The sequence below is a fragment of the Mycteria americana genome, chromosome 1 (genome assembly GCF_035582795.1).
Source record: "Mycteria americana isolate JAX WOST 10 ecotype Jacksonville Zoo and Gardens chromosome 1, USCA_MyAme_1.0, whole genome shotgun sequence".
NCBI lineage: Eukaryota > Metazoa > Chordata > Aves > Ciconiiformes > Ciconiidae > Mycteria > Mycteria americana.
Window position 1 is genome coordinate 37,009,804 of NC_134365.1, and position 22,214 is coordinate 37,032,017.

A 22,214-nucleotide genomic window follows, 5' to 3' on the forward strand; every position below is an offset into this window, starting at 1 on the left:
CATCAGAGGCAATGATTCTGGGCATATATCAAGGAATTTGTCCTGATAGTTAACTGTTAGTATGGAAGTCAAGACTTGTATGTGCCTTGAGGGAAGAGAGGGAATGAAGAGAAGCTACATTTCATATTACAGATTTAAAAGTTTCTCATCTAAGTCACGATGCCAGTAACTCCTTGTGCTGCATGAATGTTTCTGAAACAAAGGCATTCTGACAGTGAAATAAGGGAAGTGTGACTCTCAGAGGGCAACCAACATGGCATCCAAATGATGAAAATAATAGTCAGAAAACATAGTTTAGAAACAACTTCATAAATATTCTTCAGACTAAATGGAAGTCCCATTTTCTGTTTCCCTGGAAATGCAACAAGTGGATATTTCACAAACAAAGAATTTAGAGTAGTGGAATTTCAACTCTTACATTATAGTCATGTTGTATGTTGCATTAAATAGATTATATTTAAATGCAACCTCAAAACCAGACACGTACCTCATAAAGCCTTTCTGAAGACTTTCTTAAAGCTTTTTTTAAAGTTTTAAACTCTTTTTACACAAACACTCAAAGCTGCCCAGGCAAGCAATAGCAGTTCCAATTTCTAAGTCAGAATTCCAAATGCTGTGTACTCAGATACAAATCTGATAACAACATTTTCAGCTTAGGTCCATCATATTTCTAACAATAAATACACAGAGTGGTAGGCGATGGACGGAGAGGGAGGATTTTTCACCAAAGCCCTGTATGTCAGAGTGCTCTGATAAATAAACAAAGTTGTGAATTATTATCTAATCATTATATTCTAAATTATTGTCAAGGGCAGCTACAGTCAACTTCATGCACTTTTAATTTCTCTTTTTCACATTAAATTGAAAGTAAGTGTACGGACAGGGAGAAAATAGAGGAGTACATTACCGTGGACAGTACAGTTAGAGAGGGTAAAGAGAGTAAATATCCATTCAGGGAAATAATCCTCTTCTTGAGGACATACCAGTACATATCAAATGACAATAAAATATCCGATGTTGAATATGGAATTCCATAAATATATTAGAAAATGAAGAAGAGAACTTAACAATTCCACTGCATAAGAATGTTTTTCCCCACTTGTTTGCAAGTACTGTTAGTAAATGTTATGTGTCCTCAGGGGTAAAAGGGAAATTTAAGGAAAGATGGAAAGGAATTCCTTCATAACAGAAAGAGAAGGCTAATAACAATAGCCAATTGTAAAGAGGTTAGTTCAGTGGCCACCTTCTGTCAAACAAACATCTTTCCACTCTTTAACTTTTTCTATGAGGTAGTAAATCTGCTGTTAGAAGAGCTGAAGAACAGCAGCTATCTAAGAAGACATTCATAGTGAAAATGGTAATCCCTTGTGTTAAATATCACTTTTATTTCCTATGCTATCCATTTATTCTTTTTTTTTTTTTTTACATAAATATCTGCATCAATTTCAACAGAAGCTGTAAATCTACATTGGTTTGAACTGGAAGTTGACAGTTAAGCTATAAATAAGGATGAGATGAGTTAAACCTCAAAACTTTGTGTAGGTGTCTATCTATGAGGTGGGATTACTGGTTTAGATTACACACCTAACTGATCTTTATATTGCTAAAATTAAAAAGGAAAAATCACAATCTCAAATCCTCCTACCACCATCAAATGGTTTCCCTGTAGTACCTGTACTCAGTTAGCATTTGGATCTGAAATATTTACTCCTGCAATAATCCCTAAAACTGCTATCACAAAATACTGTTTAATTCTGACCCTCTGCAAGAGGTACTTTGGAGTGGAAGTTTACCGAGTTCCACAGTTTACCGAGGAATTCCTTATACCAAAGGAATGTAATTGTAAAACCCGGCTGAGTCAAGTCTGAATTGTATTATTGGCTAAATCCGCATCACTGGTATTGGTGGACTGAGGTCCACACTACGGCATTTCAGGCTGCTTTACTCCAGACATTCTTTAGTATGGTCCTGTGAACTGAACTCGCCTTAGTGGCTTGGGTGCTGAAAAATGAGCTCAAACTCAATTAACTAGCAAGGCACTCAAAAGCCTAACCACTTACAGTCCACAATCTAGACAAGAGAATTGCCTCAGAGTTCCAGGACTTCATGACTTTAAGGTTTTCTTTCACAAATAGCAGCTCTGCAACTTTTGCAGCATGAGCTTGGAACTAGCAGCACATTCAGCAGTGTTCACCAAGCAACCGGAGGTGCATGACACGTGGCAGCCCTTAGCTTTGTGTGCACATCTCCAGAGACCTGGGATTTGTGTACACACCTCTAAAGACCCTGGCTCCTACAGTAAGGAGTCAGCAATCCCAGACTGGAGTCTCTAAAACTGTGTTCCTCAGGGTACGTAGGTTCTCAGCTCCATGGGTACCTGCAGCTGTCCCTTGCTTTGGGGCATTTGCCATGAATTTGAGGCAACCTAGCGAGTCTTTGGGGATTTGGTGGCTTTAGACATAACACAAGAAGTTCCACTCTTTTTTTGTTTTGTTTTGTTTTGTTTTGTTTTGTTTTGTTAAAAAGAAAATCCAGGATGATTCTTTTTTCTAATATGTTTTTCAATGTCTCAAAATTTTTTTCTGCTGAAAGGACTGACTTTCTTTAAGAACCAAAATAAATAATTTTTCAAAGTCCAGTTTTCCTGCAACACAGAAATTAAGTTTCACCCTCTCCACATCATTTAACTGGTAATTGCAAGCCAATGGCACAGGTGTCTGTCTCATCCTTCACCATAGCAGCCCCATATGCACTTATCTACATCACACACTCCTACGAAAGACTAATGAATACTTAAGAAATTATCTGAGATCTTCAAGACATTCTTCACAGAGAGTGTGCAAGGACAGAACGTGCCTAGCTTGAAAGGAATGAGGAAACTGTGAAGTTTTCTATGGAAATTAAAAGCTGCAGAGCAGGAGAAAAGGGAAGCAACAACTCATGGGAAAATTAAGTTCATAGAAGAAATAATATAATAGCTGCTATTTTAAACCCAGCAAGGAATGTATGAGAATGTATTAAATAGGAATGATGTTTTTCAACCTTATTTCCTCTTGACAAAAAAAAAAGGAAAAAAAGTTTGTCATTAAATCAAGGGTTCCCTAGATGAATTCATTTATTAAAATAATATTTCATATAACTAAGTTCTGCCCTGTGGACTGATTACCAGCATTACATTTTGAGTATCTCATATCTTCACAGAGAAGGCTTAATTGGCTATATCAGTCATTTGGTACATTCTTCTTCTCTGTCTGGATTATTTTAGCTTTTCAGTTGACAGGTTTATGGTGAGTGTGAATAAATTCAGACATGAGTTAAGATCAAAGTCAATGTTGAGAATGAATGAGAACAGAAGGTAGTGTGTCTGTACAGAGAGAGATATACATATACATTGATAATAATGACATTTCATGCACGCAGTCCCAGATCCATAATGTTTCCTTCCTGTTGGCACAGTCTGCCTCTTACACTTGAAAGAGTCCTAAAGTACTCACGGATTTCCTAAGGTCAGCTGCACACAGTCTATCTCTGCCCAAATTTGTACTTAAACTAAAGCGAAAACTTATGTGCTCCACAGTCTTTCATGCTTTGTCAAGGGCCGGACAACTGATCATTGCACTTGAAGAGCAGCATTCCTTTTGCTCCCCTAGCATGTGTCTGCCTTGTAAAGAGGCTCCTCTCACAGTGTAAGAAGAAATAACACTCATTTCTAGCCTTCTTTGTAAATACATTTTTATTCATCAGGTTGGTATTATAGCACTTTGGTGGAATGGAAATCACCAGTTAATTAAGCTTCTGGTGACTTGAGGCATCTACATCTTCCTAAACATTCATTTGTCTGGCAGCACGGAAAATGCCAGCATCCCAATTAATATTTAGTTTGTAACTGGAGTTTTAAGGTACAGTTATAAGAATGATATGAGAGCTATGCCCAATAATCAAGTTGTGCAGACCTAAAAATATGCTTAATGAAACTTGTTACTCCAAGCCTTATACATCTGAACTTGGATATTCAGGTACCTTATGTGCAAACTTCCTAGGGACTTGCGTACCAGCTTGAGAGAACTCAGGCAGTGTTTTGTATGAAGCATAAATGAATCACCAGTAATGAAGGCCACAATGAAATAAATCATAATTATATTAGAAACTACTAAGGAGGTCACTGGGGATTATAAACTATTATGGTAAACCCAAATGGCAGATTAAATCAAAGCTTAGCAGTTAAGTGTTATCATCAAGCCTGTCAATGGTCAATTCCTGGCTCTGCTGGTGGTGGTGAACCATAATTTCACTCACAGTCCTTAGATTTTCTGTTAAGATTGGCATTGATCTTATTTCTTTAGAACAGCTCTCATGGAAAGTGAGTAACTTCTCTTTTGAGGTCTTCCAGCCATAAAAACTTTGTTGATTCATTTAAGTTCTCCTGATTTATGAAGCATCCCAGGGGCTTTGATCCCCTCCGAATCAATACCTCATTCACACCTCAGACAGCAGAAGTCTACTGGTCTTCCAGGAAGATAGGAAGGCTGCAGTGAAAAGCCTTAAAAACCCTCAGCCTAACCCTGTGTGAGGTACCTACATGGACTGAGACAAGTACACATAACCACAGAAAAGCATATAAGCCTAGATTAAAATTTTGTTCAAAATGAAAACAACTAGCTTCCCACACAAATTTTACATTGTGATCTGCTACAGGATAAACATAAAGGTGAAGATAAACTGCTTTGTATTAGGGTGTTCATTTTCTAATAGTTAAGAGAAGTGGAAATATATAAGGTCCCCTTCAGTATCTGACAGCTGAACCCACTCTGCCTGTGCAAAACTAAAATGAGAACACATTGCTCAACTTCTCTGCTTGCCTGAAAACCAATTTTCAAGCCATGAAGTCCTAGCAGAGCCTTAGCAGAGTCATTCCAGCATTGTTACTATTGACAGTGAAGTGGATTAAGTTTTCTTGGCAACTGACAGTCTCTGTACTCAAGGATATTTTGCTTTCCCCGCTAATCAGCTACTCCCTCTTTCATTGGGAAGCTCTCCCAAATCTGCAGGGTGATTTGGCACTCAGCTCCATTCTGCTAAGGAAGTTAAGAGCACCGGTCCAATCTCCCACTTAAAAGCTGCTAGAGGGCTTACATAGGCTCGGGAGTGATCCTAAGCCCAGGACTGAATTTCATTAAAGGCTGCTGACAACCACCATGTTCCAGCTTGCAGCAGATTGGGAAAAAATGCTATTCATTCTGATGAATATTTGTACTAAACCTTCATACAAGTAAAATCAAGCACACACACCCCCAATATAGTTTTCTCTTACTGGAATTTTTTTGAGATATATTGATTTAAGATATTATGCTATGTTTATATATATATATATATTTATATCATAATATTGTAAAAAACATACAGGTTTGTTGAGTTATATACAATTATGATTATAGCCTCTGTTCAGTTTCAAATCTGCAAAAGGTATGCAAGCTCTTATCTCCCTTGTGAAGATATTTAAGCAACTAAGTGACATTTGAATATGGTTATTCTGCATGAAACAAACCCCACAGAATACAACTAATCATTGATTATTTTTTAATCTTTTTGGAAATCTTAGCTAAAGACTTCTGGATCTGAGCTGCTTAAATACATACTTTGAGAACAAGTCCCTACAGCTGGAGTTTGGGACATATTGTTAGGAGAACGCTGGGAAATTATGTGTGCTAAACCCTCACCAATGGATAAATAGAGAATTTCAAAGATTCCAATCTGTCTGCTTTGTCTCATAAATAGGATTTTCCTGTGCAAACAAAGCAGAATGATGGAACCCAAACTCACAGGTTAACCAGTGTGTCAACAAAGCAACCTCTTGATTGCTCCCCATACAGAAGATATAAGATATGCCACTACATCAATGAACATGATGTTAAATGTACTAGAGCCACAGAGATAGGGTTTAAACAAATTCTTTACCAGCAAACCCATATGGACCAAATCAGACGCCCCCTTCCAAAGAAATAACAAGGGTTCTCTAGATGGCTACTATTTGACTATATCACAGACAAATAGAAAGAAATTAAAATCCTCACAAAACTGAGTTAGGATCAGTGTGTAATGTTTATCACACTGAACAAAATACAAAGGTAATAGAAAAGAGGCTTTCATTGAAATGCCTGATTTTAAAAAATGTAACTATAATCACTCTTTTTAGTATTCTAACCTGTACTGTGTGCATTCACATACACTGATGAAGCACAGCAACCAAAAATTTACAGACTGCCTACCTAGGATAGCTTTTTGTTAGGGGCATCCTCCAAGTAGTAAAGATCTGGAACCATAGCCACTGCATTTGGTAACGGAGACGCCAGCGTAAAGTTCAGCAGTTACATAGCCTATGAGAGCCAGTGAAATCAGGCTGAAGTTAGAGCACATTGCTTTAAAAATACCTCCCTTCTCCCGGGGAGGCAGCCGTCACCCACCAGACCAATAACCTTAGCAGAGGTCTAGTACCGGCTTTGAGTCATACTTTCACTTTTTACTCCTTCAGCAGATGAAGATTGTGTCAGTGCAGCTGCGTATCTGCAATGGCACGCTTGAGTACCTCAAATATTCAGTATATTTTTGTTGGGTTCATTAGTTCTCTCTCTCTCTCTCCTCCTGCCCCCACCCTCCCTCTTCTTTCTTCCCTTCTTTCTTCCCTTCCACATCTCTCTCATATTACAGTTAAAAGGAGCAGCATAAAAGTGTTCAATTGTCAGTTTGGCTTAATATATCTTCTTCAACCTTTAAGCCAGCTCATGAAAGCTCATATCATGATGAACTCAATTTCTGCCATGCTGCTTAATACACACACACACATTACCTCTGTTAACACCTTGTTTAAAATGGCATCCTGCTAAAGCGTACCTTTTAGACTGCAGATATTCTCTTCATCATGCCCTTTTCCATATTGCACTGATACCTGTTCTCATAAGTGACTGTTTAAAGTGATTTTGATTAACAATACCTGATTCACCATTGCACACATCTAATCATAATTGAAGAATGTTATAATTTATGGAAAAACTAAGCATATAATAAAGGTAAAATGTCAAAGATGACAATATACAGCTTTTGTCTAGAGTTATTATTCCATAGCTAGACAGGGGCTCTAGGGGAAAGCAGTGTTTATTTGCATTCTAATAGAGAGAGAATCCTTTTTTGAAACCTGCCACTATTTCATTGTGAAGTAAGGCATGTCTGAATAGACCCTTTCCAGCATTTCTTAGACATTTCAGTTTCCTATTAAATTACCATATCCATTTAATTTTCTCAACTGAAACTCCAGTAGGACAGCAACATATAGCATGGGGTTGTTCAGAAAAGAAGAGAATAGCACTGTGGCAATACAGTTCCATTGCAATGCTCAGAGAGGTATTGGCAGGCAAGATAGACTCTTATTCTCCTAAATGGTCAGACCCCAGTGAGCTATATCAGGCTGACTACAGCTCCTCTTTGGAAAGGGAGGAGAGGAAGAGGGAGACAGGGAATGTTGCCTACATCTGGATCCTTCTGACTGGCATATCTGAACTAAAATGAATTGATTCTGTTAAATATTTTATTTTTCAAAAAGGTTGAGTAAAGAATATTCAAATGCAAAGGTACGCAAATTGTGTAGGCAAGGTACTGCCTATATAGCACCAGTACCAGAGAGTTCATAATGATAGTCCTTCCTGTGAGAAAGAAACCAGACTACTGAAATTTAGTATCTGTCCTGAAAACGCCACTTCATTAAGGGTCTAAGGATGCTCACGCCAGATGGTTTTTAGTGCTACTTTCTTTTCTGCCTAAAAAACTAATAGATAGATCTTTTGTGGCTTTTTTTCTCAGGAATCATGTGAACGATAATTGAATAATCAAATTATGCTTCTTCGTAAAACCAAAGGGAGGAATTCCATTCTGTTCCTGTGATTCTCTAGGTGTAATTGCAATAAATACAATTGTAAATTGCAATAAACAGAAGGCAATAGGACTCTCTAGTTACTGATCTACTCCATTTCACATGTCAAATGCAGTTTTTCCTCATGCCAATACGTAAGGTGATCTTACAATAAGAAGCTACATCTCAGTAGGATGAGTCCTAGGAATTATTTGACATCTAATATTTAATCCCAGTGCAAATATTTCAGCCTAGCAGAGTGTAATTCTGAGGAAGATTCAGAGAACGATTCAGAGACACGATTGGGTGTCTGTCCCTCATACACAGAGCAGCAAGCTGAGTGCTCACCAGGTCTTCACTCACAAGATGTTACTAACCCAAAGGGACAACCCAGTGATGTGCGCAGGAACAAAATATTCTGAGGACATTTCACAATTTAATAACCCACCGGAGTATAGCTATCTGAAGTTATTTGTGACCTCCAGCATGATCTTAGTAACACATAGTTAAGTTCAGGTGCTGGCTGAAACTAGCACAATTTTCTCATTAAAGAAAAACACAAGAACAATGACTGGAATTAAAAAAACCTGCATGATACAATTGATCAGAAAATGTAGGGAGAAAAAGATTATGTTTTAAATTTAAAATCCCTTTCAGTCCCAAAGGTTCCAAAATCCATGATAAATCATGTGACTACCTCACCACTGAAAAGCCATCCCATAATTCTTAATAATTGTGATTTATTTTACCATAATTCAGGGAACTCTTATTCTTGAACCAGGATCCTACTCTGTTACACACTGTGAAAAAGAGATCACCAAGACAGCCACCATCCTTGCATCAATCTAAATATAATAGATAAAAATTAATGTAGACAGGCAGGGATATCACAGGAAACAATGAGATAGTGTTGGCCAAGATGTTAGGGGGTGATCCCAGTATAACATCCTAAATTGCCATACTTTTGAAAGTATCTTCAGGCATTTTTGACAAGAGCATTTTTAGGGTTAGGGGTCAATCTGAAAAAGGTCAAGGGCAGAAACTGCAAAGAGCTATATATACACAGGCTTATAGAACTTAGGAGCGGATGACTGAGAATATTACTTGGTGTTCAGTAAAACTCAGTAGTGGAATTCAGTATTCAGGCTGTGTGATCAGCCACCAAAATCTCATGATATTGCCTCCTTTTTAATTAGAGGTTTCTAATCAGAAGCCATGATGAACTCACTAAGACTTCTGATTTTTTTAATATGAAGTGTAAATAGGTAGAATAGCAGATCTAGTGAATGTAATTAGACATTGTCAGCCTTTCCTTTCTGTTTTTTTTTTTAATTGGAGAGATATTGTAGTGAGGTATATGGACACCAGACCTAAAGTCAACCTCTCATTCCAGTATAAGCAAAATAAAGAAAGTATAAGCTCACTAGAAACCAGTTTTATTGACTTTGTGTAACGCACAGTATTCGACTTTCTCTTGCCACATTCATGGAAAGTAATTGCATTTTCATATACATGCACAATCCTTTTCACCACATTTGAGTTCCATTTATACTGCCTACACACCATACCTTTCTGAAAAATAGTACACTCACAGAGCACTTTATCAAGTGAGGATATAAGCCCTTCTGTAGCTGAACAGACCTGCCTATACAGCATTATACAATTCAGCCAGTGTTATCTCATCCCACTGCTTCAGCTCATTCATCCATTTTATCCTCTACCTAAAATTATCATCAGAGGGGAAAAAACGGAGTTTACGTATGGTAGTTTTTCCAGAACTAGAAGAGAGTGCAGGTTTGGGGAGTACTGTTCATCATGATCTTCTAGGCACTTTAACTGATGTAAGCACTAATGGAATCAAGAGTCTAAATAACAGCTTTTGAATTGGCCTAGAAAGTCTTAATGGACAATCTCTCCCCTACAATAAATAACACAGAGGAAAAAATGTTCACAAATATCAGAGGAAGTACACATACAGCGAAGAGAGGAAACATTCACTCACATCAAGAAATAGAAAAATTGAGTTTACATGTGGCTTTATATACATAATATGAGCTCAGAAACACAAAAAAAATTATAGACTTAAATATGTAAGTGTGCATGCACATTGAAGGTACATGAGTGTATACAAACACTTTCAGGTCTGAAATCCTTTCTTACTTGATTCAAAAAATTAGCAAACAGGCTCTTGATATAATTATGATAGGAACCTGACTCACCACTGAACTCATCCAGCTAAAGTTCACCTTTTCCTCAACTTCCTTATATCTTCTCTCAATTTCTGGAGATTTCTTCCCCACACCAAACCAGCACAACCATGCAGGGTGTGGTCAGAGCAGGATACGTTATGACGAGAAGAGAGTGCAATGGGAACCGTGCAGAGGTAAGTGGTGCAAGTGAATGGGGATTGTTGCAATTCAATCCGTGTCTAATTAAGTCTGAAGGACTGTGCGGAGAACTAGACCGTGCCAGTTTATAGAAGCTGGTTGATACTCGTATTGATTTCTAAGGCTCTGACTCAGCACATAAGCAGTTGCTAGAGTTTTAACTCAAACAAGGTACTCAAGCATATGTACTGCCGCAGCAGGGCCTTTTTCCTTAGGCTTTGTTCCTGCACATCAGCATTACATTGAAGTTCTACATAGATCTGTGCTTTGATGATGTGCATGAAAAAGCTGATATCATGACTGAGCAATTTTGGTAAATGGAAATATTAGCTTAATGATAGTTCTCCATTATACATTTTCACTATGTAGCTGGACTAAGTTTTTAAGCGTACAGGTTCCCATTGATTTCAGTGTAGAAACAGTTAGATTTTTAGTGCATCTGAGATTCTACAAGATTTGACCGAATTAATTACAATCTCCTTTTATATTATCTCATTTTAAGAGCAATTATAGGTATAGAGAGCTGTTGTCCAAGTGTCCTTGTATCTGTAATATCAGATATATTTTGAGGCTAGACCATTTACGTTAATATTAGGTTTTGAGAAACCAAGTACATTTAGATATTTTCATTATGAATGTAATATAGTAAATATCAAGGAAGGATACACACAGGAAATGCACAGTGCTAAAGAATTCATTCCTTTCATATGAATGCACAATATCAGGGCTCAGGTCTTGTAGCTCAATACATTATCATGTATTACACTGCTCACATGCACACTCCTAGTTTATGGCAAATGCAGTGTAATTCAGCTCAGCCTTCTTTCATTGCAGACTATTGCATTGATTGTGTTTGAAGACATGTGCAGACACTCAGTCCTACTAAGTTCAGTAGACTTGTTCTTTCTTGTTCAGTAGTTTGTTCTTTTACTTCCAAATGTCAGAAAGCCTGGCATCAGGGAGTACTATCTTTGGAGTAGCCAAGGAAGAAATCCTGCCTGCAAAAGATGCCTATTTTCCACTACCACCTACTGTGACCACATTACTACAAATAACATCCTTAGAAGGCAGTATTCTCCTTTGGGGTCTCACCGATGCAGATTTTATGGAAGTGTATTTAGAATTACTCTATTCCACATATGCAATTACTTAGAGAATATTATACAAGTCAATGAAAGGAGGTAACATGACTCATCAATAAGAATAGAGATCAGTCATGATAGTCGTCTGCAATACTGGAGGTTAGAGATAAACTTCAGTTTGAAAAAAATCAGATCTTTCATAAAATCACCGAGTGGAATTCTTTAAGAAGGATTTGTACCACTTTTGGTATTAACCATTTTCAAAAAAATTATCACAGAATAGAGGAACAGAAAAGAGAGAAGGTGAAAGAAAGGAAGAGAAAAGAGAGAAAATGGAATGGGATGGTTTGAATCACATCATACAGAGAATGAGACCCTCATCTGAAAAAGAAAAAAAAAATCAATGGAAATTGCCAGTGATTTTATTTGGTACTAAAACAGAAAACCCAAACCATTTCAGATTCTGTTGCCATGCAGCCTTTAAGAGGCTTAAGGTTCCTAAACACCAGTTCTTCAGGTGGAGTTCCAAAGGATTTTGAAACATCAGTAAAAATTTTCTAGAACTGAAAAAACAACAATCCAAAAATCCCAGATCAGCACTTGTAAATTCAAATATTTATTTTGTTTTTAAAACACCAAAGACACTAAGACAGAGACAGGATAGCCTAACAGCATTTTTCATGCAGGTGCTTTATTTTTAAGCATCCTAGAGAGGCCTCAAGGGAAGAAAGCCTTATCAGCACTTTAAGGATTAAGTGCTACGTGTCATTCACCAGGGGAACTGGCTTGAATTCCTCCCCCCTCCAGTTCAAGATGTATTTAATGGGATCAGACTGAGACTGATCTGGGCAGAAGACAAGAGAATTGCTTGCATGCACATCTGGTCCAAAGTTCAGTGACTCACAAGAGAGTCTCACTCACAGTAAAATGAAAATAATTAAATATTCCCACATATACACTTATGACCAGTCTTTATCCCACAATATTGGCACCTTTTAATACTAAGCAAAAAGGATGCAAGCAGGATGCAAAAAAAATCCATCTCTTCAGCTGTTCGGCTACTTTCTATAGCCAGTCACTGGAGAGCTATCATGGAAACTAATTATGAACAGTACAAATACTTTATTTCCCATGAACCCTCCACACAAGAGCATACCTCTTGGTGGGACCCTATAGGGCACCTCATATAGATCTCTGCCATCAATATGCTTTTTGGGGTACAATCCCCAAGTGAGAGCACTTGCCTTGTATAGTCTTTTCCATCAAAGCTCCAAACAAGACCATAAGCGAAGGTGTTGTTTGTGTTGAGTTCTCCTTTCAAGGTCTCTTCCAGAACCTCATTAAACTTTTGATTAGAAGCCTTCTTATTTTCAGCCTAAAAGTTAAACTCCTTTGAACCTGGGGCAAATCTTGTACATTAGTTCAGTGTTGGAAGGAAGAACTGTTGAACTCCCTTGATGTTTTGATAGAAAGTATTTCTATCCCTTTTAATTCTCTTTTGCTATGTTAAGAAATGGAAGAGGGAAAAATGTTCTCTTACTCTCTCTTCAAATGATAACTGTCATCTGTTCTCTTGTCATCCTAGCTGTCCTTCTTCCCTGTCCCAAATCCAGCCAGAATTGCTCTTCTGCAAGAAAAGATGATCAGAAGGAGGCATGATGTCCCCAAATCCCAGCTACTGTACAACAGATTTAATACTTCTGTACCTCTCAGGGTGAAATCCTTTGCAATACACACTCTAGGATGACATTTGAAGGAATGCTTTTGCAGAAGACCTGAGAAATCAGTAAAGCAAAATGTAAGTCTTTGTCTCTGAAAGTTAATAGAGATATTCAGGATAGTTTCTTGTCTTCTTCCCTCATGATTAAGAACAATATGCAGAATGTCTAGTTATAGACAGTTTGATCACTGATATTTTAGGAAAGAACACATTACAAAAATCGCTACTGAGTCCAGTTACAGGGTTGAAGAACAACCATCTAGTGTCAGTATTCTTGATCTTTGTGGAATTAAGAACTAAAAGCTGATTTTTGAATGAATAAATAAAGAGCAGATGCTCAAAGGGGTGAATACATTATGTAGATGAAAAATTACATTACAGCTGAAAAGATTTTTCAGTACAGCATATTTATTAATCCAAGTGTAAGTATGCTTTGATGACTGCATTGACGTGATCACAGTGTAATTTCACAAGCTACCAATCACGTAGTTATAGACTGAATTCAAACTCCTTTTCTAAATTAAGGTAAAAATTAAGCATTGTATCCTCATAGTCTTGCCAAGCACAGATAAAAACAATTTGTGACAGCTGAAATAGCAGGGTCATTAAGAAATCCAAAACTATGGCAAAGTTAAAGAACGCGGAGTAATTAACTGAATTTCTACCTCATGAGCTAACACTGCCATCTTCATTGTCTCATACTTCCATCCATACCATGTATTCACAGCAGGCTCAGTCTGTCACCAATAGAAATGTAAGTGCCAATGTCACTAGAAAGATCTCCACACCTTAGTCACACTGCATTGCTACCAAAGATGTATATTTGATATGCAAGAAAATCCCCAGAAGCATCTCTTTTTACCCTCTTCCATAACTGCAGAAATACTTTTCCTTCTTTTTTTTTTTTTTTTGACACTTCATATGCTATATTATGATGGGAAAGAACATACATAGTCACCTTTGAGTATTAATTCAAAGGAATACTCTAATTAAAATTCATTTTTAAAGAATTTTTACTGCGGTTACATTTACAGTTTAGGCTATGCAAACTGAAATTATGGGGAAAAAAATTGTATCTACAGTTTAGTTACTTTGGACACTTCCAGTTTTTAATCTCTGTGCATCAGTGTAGACCTGTCATTGGTTTTAAACTTTTATCCCTTGAAAGAGGAATCCTTTCATATGAAATAAACCATTTTTGTAGAACTAAAGAAAATTGTATTCTGGGCTTCAGTCACTATATATTTTCCCTTTTGAGTTCTTTTTCCTAGATTACTAAAACATTACCAAAATAAGCCTGAATTATTAGAGAGATTAATCAGAAGTTCAACTAGTTTTTAAGTTTTGGAAAATTCTTTAAATTAGAATAACAAAGATGAATTTTGGATATTACTTTTTTTTATACTAGTAAGTGTCTAAAAAGGCTAAAACTAAAATAAGATAGTCATGTGCCTTTAAGATTTAAGAGTATGTCAACAGACATACTGTTTAACTCGCTACACTTTTCTAAACCCATGTCTAAGCATAATGAATTGCAATTTAATTTTAATATCATTCCAGAGTCCCAAGCTTTTAGCCAAATATTAAGTTTGAGGTAATATTCTACATGCCTGTAATTCTAATTGTGTATAAACAGATGTTAGCAGCTTTTTTTGAGAAAAGGAAATTAGTTACAGATGGTTGGAGAGTCAAAAGTAGCTACATAATATTAAAATACTAATTTGAAAAAAACATAACATCAAAAATAATGATCTTCAAAATCTGACTGAAGAGACTAAAGGCCATATTTTCTGATACTAATTTCCTTTTTTCCTGTTCCACAAGTGAAATTTGCATCACCAGCCTCTTCATTCCACCATCACGTAAACCTAGCTCAAAAATGAGGGGAAAAAGTTTTTAACCTTTCTGTTGAAAAATATGTATCTATAATCATTTCCTAGGAGATTCTTTACCAAAATGTTCCAAAATGAGATGAACACACCATTCAGACAGCATTCTTTCATACTAGGTTCAAATAAATCTTTGTACCAATGAAATTATAGATATTCCCTCTATTTAATGAAGTTACCTGCCCGATCAGAAATGAATGGTATTGCTGATAGCTTAATACTATTGCTACTAACATTAAGAAACATGCTACCAATCTGTGACTGGTTTAACAATTTATTTCAAGTTTCTTTGTCAGAGAAACTTGCCCAATGAAAAAAAAAGTTCAAAGTGTTGGTTAAAAAAAAGAAACAAAAAGTGAATGAATACTCAATGCAATTTGGAAGGCACCTCATCAAAACAATAAAATCCACACTAAGAGTAAAACTTGACATTTCCTAATCATGAAAGGCTACTCAAGAGTCATTACTGACCCCCCTGCGCAGAAAGAAAAAGCTGACATTTTGATTCATCACCCTTGTTCTTCACAAAAGAAGAGGAACAGGAGGATCAGAGCACAGGGGAAGAAATGACAGGAGTAAATGAACTTTTCACATACCCAAGTGATTAGCCAGAGGCAAAAGCCACTGTACATACATACTACACCTCCTTGCCGAGTCTTGCACCTCTGTTGGTTCCTACTGGTGGCTTTAACTCCTTTGAGTCTAAGTACATCAATTTTACAGCTGGCCAACCATTTGTGTGTAAAAGTTAACTTACCTTGAAAATAAGCAAAAATCCTACATGATGCTTCTAGTAGGCTTCTGCTACTCAAATAATCTTTTCTTTTTTTTTTTTTTTTTTCCCTGCAGAAAGATGCATTAGCTCTCCAACACAAGTCCTCATCTTTCCCTAGAGAACCTCATATGAAACACTGGTGTTACAAACACTTTCCCACAATGTTACCACCATAATGTTCTCGATGCCTGGGTTCCAGGGAGAGAAAGTTAAAGTTACAGCCCCAGCAAATGATCAAAAAGGTAATACTGATTGTCAAAAATAAATAAACAAAAAGGTTGTGTTTCAAAACACAGTGCTCCATCAAGCAAACTTACCTGTGTTTTTACAAGTCCTGATTACAGGCAGTGCGCTGTGGGAAGAGCTTGTATCATGGCTGCACTGGCATGATAGGTCCCAGGCTCAGCTCTACTTCTGACTATTCTACCTCCTCCCTCTCCTCCAAACAGTGCAGGAGGATGGGGCATTGAGGTTGTGGTCACTTCATAATGCTTTGGTTCCGCCACACCTTCCTCCTCATGCTCTCCCCTGCTCCAACATGAGGTCTCTCCCACGGGATACAGTCCTTCATGAACTTCTCCAACATGGGTCCTTGCCATGGGGTGCAGTCCTTCAGGAACAGACTGCTCCAGCATGCACCCCCCACAGGCCACAGTTCCTGCCAGAAAACCCGCCCCTGTGTGGGTTCCTCTTCACAGGCCACAGCTCCTGCTAGGAGCCTGCTCCTATGTGGGGTTTCCACAGGCTGCAGCTTCCTTCAGGACATACCTGCCCACTCTGGCATAGGGTCCTCCACAGGCTGCAGGGTGGGTATCTGCTCCACTGCGGTCCTCCATGGGCTGCAGGGGGACAACCTTTTTCACCATGGTCTTCTCCTCAGGCTGCAGGGGAATCTCTGCTCTGGTGCCTGGAGCACCTTCTCCCCCTCCTTTTTCTCTGACCTTGGTGTCTGCAGGTTTGTTTCTTTCACATTTTCTCACTCCTCTCTCACAGCTGCTGCACAACATTTTTTGCCCTTTCCTTTCTTAAATATGTTATCACAAAGGTGCCACCAGCATCACGGTTGGACTCAGCCTTGGCCAGCAGCAGATCCATTTTTGAGCCAACTGTAACTGGCTCTGTCTGACATGAGGGCAGCTCCTGGAGTCTTCTCACAGAAGCCATGCCTGCAGCCCCCCTGCTACCTTGCCACATAAACCAAATACACCCAGATTAATAGCGATGAAATTTGAAAATTATTTAAATCAGATGGTGATCTGTCCCCCTATAAGTCCAAAGGGGAGAAGCTGTACTTGGGATTAGTAGCACGTCATAGATGGACTTCTGTATAACACTTACAATGAAAAATAAAAGTAATCATAATGCATGTCTCTTCATGCTCAAGATTATATACACGTCACTGACCAGCAAAGAGTTCTGTTAATTTCCCATCTCTATAGAGTGAGACAGCCTTAACAGTGTTTTCTTTACAAAGTTACAGAAACTTTCTTTACAAAAAAAGTTACAGAAACTTTAAGTTTGTACTAGCCTTTCAGAATAGTGTTGGAGTCTTGCTACAGGCTGGGTCATCCTCATCCTCTTAGAAGCACCTACTAAAGCTGCGTTTCAAGTACTGCACATTTATGTGATGAAAGTACCACCAGGTACTAACCAGTATTTGCTCAATACCAGGAAAGTTTCTATTGTCCTAACTAATGTCTTCTTGTGTATAAAGGGAAGCATCTTTGTCTCTTTACTGTTTATGTAAATATATTTAATTATTTCATTTCCACTGCTTTCACTTCATTTAAAACTCCTGAAAGACACATGATACATTTTTCTGCATTATTCCTGAAATGATTCTTTCTAGATTTTAGTTTCTGAGAAGTAAAAATAAAAATAAAATCAGTTCATATGGAACTAGCTCTTTTTGCATTTGATTTTTTTTTTTACAGTTATCATTCATAGAGTCATATTTGCAAAAAACTTCTATATTTGGAAGTCCTTGCAGCCCTGAAAAGCAACCTTTTCAGCATCCTAGCAAAAAAAAGGCCAGAAACTACCTTATCTGCCCCCAAACAGTTTATAACCTAAGATACTGTCAACATCAATGCAAAAGATACAAGAGCACTGCAGAAGAAAAGAGGGGACAGCAAGCTACTAACAAGGGAAATAAATGATGTAGGGTGCATTTTAACAAGTACAGGGTCTTAATTAGGGAGGGATTTGGAGAGAGAGAGAGAGAAAACTTTCTTGTAATAAGATAATTAGTGGCAGTGGTTTACATCAGCACAAAACTAGGACAGGCAGTTGGCAATTAAAAAATACTGCTTCCTTGGCAGTGTCAGTCAAACAGCACAGAGCAGCAAACATTTCTAAACACAATGAAGTGCCAGCTATCAGCTGGAACCACAGCTCTTTCCTCTCGTCACTATAGTTTTGAAACCCTGTAGTACTCTTTTTTTTTTTTTTCTCTAAGTGTTTTGAAAGTGAAACAGATTATTCGAAAACCAAATACCAGATACCCTGTAAAAAGGAGACAAAAGCATGAATAGGCAGGGGGGAGGGTAAAGAGAAGCTGTCAGATTTTCAGTTTGGATACGCATCATATGTGGTACACAGGAGGCTCTTTCAGATAACAACTATATGTATGATCAGGAAGTGGTTAAGTCAGAAACTACAAAGTTGAAAAGAGATTAGTTAGATTATGCATAAAAGGCTTACTATCTTTCATCTCAGAAGAGCTTAGGCAGCTCTTGCATGTCTGTCGTATTGAGACTTACATACCAACATATTTGCCAAGGAAATTAAAAGATAATTTACGACCAGCTAAGCATACCCTGTCTGTCCTCTGGCTCCCTTCCGAAATGGCTTTAGAGTCTTGGAAGTTATAGCAAAACATCCTCTTGTCTAATCTGTCAGCTGCAGCAGAAATATTCACTATGGACTAATTTCTCTGACACAGGGACTACCTTGGGTCACAGTGGGTCAATTTTGGATGAGAGCTCTGGGCACTCCAAGGTGCATGGTGGCTGAAATACAGCACTTTGTCAGATCTTTTCAGAAGCCAGTGCCCCAGAGCATCTTGTGGTGCTACACCAGCCCTACAAGGGTTGTTACCATCATTGTGCTTAGCTGATAAAAGACATTGCAAAAGAAGCATTTAAAATTTCTTACTCTTGAGGCATATCTTTTTTCCCCTTCCTCACTGTGCCGAGTTCTCCCCACAGAAAAACTAGTGACCTTTCTAGTTGTTCCACTTGTTCATTCCCCCCACCTGCAGCCACATACTCCTGCAGCCCATGAATCTTATCTGAGCAGAAAGGCCTTGAGCAGGGGCCATGTAGAACTACATGGCTGAACCAAGCCTACCAGCGAGGACCCTCATCTGGACAGCACTGGTTACAGCTCTTGGGCCTCAGGAATAACTGGAATAAACACTGTCAGTATCAATCTCATACTCCTAGCCAGGCATCTGCACAGAGTGCACATTAGAAGTTGGCACTACATATTTTGGGGGCTTTTCAAATGCTGGGACGTTCCAGCTGTTGGGGTTGAACGAGGACAAAAATAACGTAGAAATCATGCCCACGTGTACAGTAATGGGCTAGCGTGGAAAAGAAACCATCAATGGCAGAGCCTGTGTTTGTAAGTGGGTGAATGGGAGCATTCAAGGGGGAAGGGAGGACCAAGGATTATAAGCATAAGGGGATTTCTTAAACGTCATGTTATTTCTGTCCAGCAGAGATTTTGTGTGCTCAGTTATCTGGTTTTGTTGTATAGGGATCCTAAGACAGAAAACATACTAAAAAAGGGCATCTAAAACTCCTGCTCCCAGAAGCTTTAAGCTTAAAAGAAATTACATGTTAGTGGAATCCAGTGTCACACATTACAGGGAAGGCAGATACTCTCCCAGAAATTCAGCCTGTTTTGGGTAGTAGCTGTTTGGGCCCCCTGAAAGTAAACCACCAAGTTCCTAATCACTTGTGAAATTCAGGCCACTGCCTTTAATTTACTCTTCTGGGAGCAGTCAAAGATTATATGAGCAGCTAAAAGGATAACAAAAAAATTCATTTTAATCTGAAAGTACCACAAGGGTTTTATTTTAATACAATTTCCATTTTCAGTTGCTATTCACAAGGGGATCTGCTATAGTGTTTAGCATATTTGATACCAATGGCACAGATGATTCCAGGAGCTGAGTCAACTGACGTAGTGAACTGCCACCACAGCACTTTGCTGGAATGAAGAAAGCATTTGGGACTCAAATATCTGACGGGCTTTACTTATGGCAACAGCAAGACTTTACTATGCATTAATGTTTCAAACACTCAGTCTATTAAGCTTTTGAAAGATAACAGCACACAGAAAAACATTTATTCTGGTATGGCAAGACAATCTTTGAGACACATAAATCCTCACACACTGTTTTCCTCTTTTCCTCCCTGTCTCCCACCTTTCTCTTCAACTATGCCAGAGTTATGCCGGGGAAAAAAAAGTCTAAAATTTTTTTACAGTTATTATTTGTAGCAGGTAAGATGCAGCAGCACTCACCTGCAAAGCCTGCCTAGGAACATGAAAATCATTTAAAACAGATGTGATGTCACATTTCTGTTAAAATTTCCTTCCACTGTAATGACTAAGTTTTCCACTGTAGTAATTAAGCCAGGTTCTTTCTTACAATTACAGTCAATGCAGAATTAGAATGGAGAAGACTTGTATTGCTGTGGGAATAGAGGTGCCTGGAAATTTTAAAGGAGAAAAGCTTTTATAAAAATATTGGCTTCAACAAGCCCAAAATATTTTTTTCTAAATGTCTTGGTGACAAGTAATTTTCATTGCATTGAAGGCAAGGTTTCAAGGCAACATTGTCTGCATTTACCATATGTGTGCTACAAAGCTAAGTAATGTGGAAGTGGTGGCTTTCTGACCCTGAGGCCTGGCATAAAGACACTAATAATCTAGAAATAGCTTCAAAATTTTAGCTTAGTGAAGACGTGCTCTGTCCAATATGTCCCAAGCCAGAAGGTTCTAATACCTCCTATCTGCTCTGGCATTGCCAAAAAGTCGAAAATTTTCAAAATGTGCAGAGCGCCTCAGAAGCTCCTCAGACCACAGAGCCTCCCTGGAAAAATGCCATGACGTTGGCCTTGACACTGAAAAAAACCCAGCACTTTCCCAGTTGCGGGGGCAGAGAACTTCAAAGGTTTGAAAGAGTTTGAATTTTTTTTTATTTGCTCTAATTCAGAGTGAATACAAAACAAACAGAACAAAAGAAAATCCCTTTGAAAAGTAAATATTCCTTGCTGGCCAGCTCTGTAGGGAAAGAATGTAGTGTAGCAGGCAGTGGACATGGGGAAATGTGCAGAGAAACTTCTAGCCTCCTCCCTATCTCTCTCACTCTCTCATTCCTGTTGCCTACAGCAGAAAATCGTAATGCACCCAACTCCGTTTATTTATCTGCACAACCTGTTATAGACCAATGCTGATAATATGGCAACCAATGCTTCTGCAGTCCCAAATAAACAAAACTTAAAAATGGAAAACCACTCACAAACACTTTCCATTCAGTCATGACACCTATCTAGAATATCCTGCCCTATTACCCAATCAAGGGTCACCCTCAAAACCATGCTCAGCTCCGAGATTTATTATTCATACCCTTTCTGGATTGACTTCCTCCAGTCTGAAGAACATATTGTCTCCATGTAGTAGAAGACCATAGAGAACTACTCTGTTTGCACTGAAAACAGTGCATACCCCAGTTCTTTGCAGTGCAAGCTAGCACCAGGAAGACTTGCCTTTTCCATCACTTGGGTTTTGACAGATAGATATAAAGATTTAGTTGCCTAAACACAGATGTCTGGTGGCATTTCAGATGCCCTTATGTGCACTGGCAGGCCTCCAGCTGCCACTCCAGAGGACAGGAGTCTCCCTGTAGACGCTACATTCTGTATGGCAGACCCGTGTGGATGCCTTCATTACCATGGGGCCATCTCTAACGGCACTAAGGCATCTATATTTAGGCAATTAGAACACATCTATATACTGAGATAACTCCAAATTAAGAGATATAAATGTTAATGTCTACATACAAAATGAATGTCTAAACTCCCACTATAATCGATACAGTCAGTGGAACAATTCAGCTCATCATAAAGTTCATATTTAGCATCTGATGACCTAAATATCTCCCTAGGCTCCACTGGTTGCATTGACTGGATATCTGTTTGCCATAATAGAAGTTTGGACCTCACTGACCTGTATAACCATAAATTTAGGTGTCTTAATCTCTAATTTTAATCCCACACAAGTGATTAACACCTTTCCTCTAGAGAGAAGCAACTCAGCTTGTCCTCTAATTCTGCCAGTTGGAAGCACCTTTTCACATAGGCACAGGTCTCTCTTACTGCTTTCAGAGTTAGGGACCCACATCATCTATACCAAAGATTAACCAGAACCTGATGTGTTTCTCAATCCAA